Consider the following 2,013-nt stretch of genomic DNA (forward strand, 5'->3'; position numbering starts at 1 on the left):
CAAGTACAACTAGTATGTCTGCTGGTTTTCTGGTATGTATGGTGTACATTTAATTTCTTTGTATTCACCTAGTACAGAAAGTCATTGTGGGTGCATATTCACATGACAGACATTTTTGTGAATATGGCCGACACTTGAGAGCCTGCGTGGGAGATGTAGAATACTGTATTGTATGTGCTCTGCAGTTCTCGCCCTGATGAAGACCTTAACTTGGCCTTACATTTGTGTTCGGATCTCCTCTTCCTTTTTAACTGTATGTGCTCTATTGAAATACTAGGAAGCTGAATTTATACAGCACATTTCATACAAATGAAAGTCAATGTGCTTCACAAAACAATAAAATATAATGTATGCATATAGGGTACAAACCAAAAAAGTGTAAATAGTGACTTACTGAAAACCTGCAGCCCCGATACATGACCATGGTTTAGGAAAATTGCATGCATGTTAAGATGCTTTGAATTGAGAGCTGACTCGAGCACTGCTACTTACGTTTGTAAGTAAGTAGGTCGGGATGTTTATTGGCAATATCAGCCGAGAACACGCAAGTCTATCCCTGTTACAATGCGCTAAACCCATGGAAGATGGATTGCTAAGGTGGTGCGCCACACCCAACAGCTCCCAGTACTTCCCAATCAGTGCTACTCATACACAGAGTTGGTGGTGCCTGTGGTCCAAAGTTGAGAGCTCTACCGCAGGGGTTCTCAAACGTTTTTAATGCGACGACCCCATCTTAAGGTGGAACATTTTGTTCTGTTTTGGATTCCCTGGATCATGATAGAGATGTAACTCCCCATATAGGCAGGCAGCGGTAATTCATAGATTTTCCACCATTTTGTGTTTTCTTCAAAACACGCTTTTTACCAATACTCCGGAGTCATGACATTTTCAAACTTTAAGTTTATGGGGTAGATGATTAAACTGATGATTAAAGTCTTCATGTTCAATCTTAGCAGTTCCATGTGCATAAGTGTTATCAGTGCACCACTGTAGGCATTGGAAATGTTTTGAGGGCTTACCTTTTGCAAAAACGGCCACAGTGATGTGATGACAATAGTGAAACCTAATGGGATATAAATAAAAACGTATTAAGATGAGAATCATGCAGTACTACAACATGCCCATGAAGGCACACAATGCAATACATCATCTTTAACTTTTGTCTTTCAATGGGCTGGCACTGCCATCCGTCTATACTGCACTTGTGTGTGTGTTACAACAAGAATGGCATCCTCACCAACGCTGCTGAGGAACATGGTAAAATACATGACTCTGATAGACCTCCATCTACTTTTGTATTCGTCATCCTGGGACCCATCATCACTGGGTACAAGGGATCAGACAGAGAAGCAAGACTTGTGCATTTACTGATTCCCCAGGAAACAATGATACATGATTCTAGCAGGAAGCATATGGTTGCCTTGTAGCGCGCCACACACACACACACACACACACACACACACACACACACACACACACACACACACCAAGCTAAACCTTGATGTGTGTACAATCAAGTGAATCAACAATCAATGTGTATAAAGTGTGCATTCACCTGCTTGAATCATCTTTGAGCAGTGGCGTGCTCTCCTCAGAGTCGACCAGTTGAGACATTGCACCCGACATTGTTGTTGAAGGCATCGAGCCAAACCAATGTCAAAGGTTTGCTGCGATCCCGAGATAGAATAATAGAGAACCAGGTACAACTAGAAAAAGTGCCCTTCTGGGCACAGGTCTCCACCAGGAGGATAGGACTGTGTGAGATGTTTGGCAAAATGTTTAGGATTAATATAAACATGTCTTTGAGGCATTTTGTTCCAAAAATGTGTTTTGCAAAAATCAACCTGTTGGTGGCGCTATAACAGGCCAATGTGAAAAGGGTGGTATATATTCCTCAACCTAGTAAGAAAATGTGTGAAAGATTTCACGTAAATTGCATGCTGCGTTCATGATTTGAGGCTTTTGTTCAAAACGGGGAAATCTTGCAAACTCTGAAAGCTAATTATAGCCAAT

The 2,013-nt window shown here is 41.5% G+C and overlaps 1 long non-coding RNA gene across 1 annotated transcript; it reads right to left on the minus strand.

Annotated features, from left to right (window-relative positions):
• Window positions 1–1,031: 1,031 nt before the first annotated feature.
• On the minus strand, window positions 1,032–1,690 carry LOC306913644. Its single transcript, XR_013788587.1, has 3 exons — window positions 1,556–1,690; window positions 1,238–1,323; window positions 1,032–1,063 (listed from the first exon to the last, which is right to left on the minus strand). It is a non-coding gene; the product is annotated as an uncharacterized lncRNA (long non-coding RNA).
• Between the last annotated feature and the right edge of the window lie 323 nt (window positions 1,691–2,013).

Source organism: Electrona antarctica (assembly GCF_951216825.1).
Source record: "Electrona antarctica genome assembly, chromosome: 21".
Classification (NCBI taxonomy): domain Eukaryota; kingdom Metazoa; phylum Chordata; class Actinopteri; order Myctophiformes; family Myctophidae; genus Electrona; species Electrona antarctica.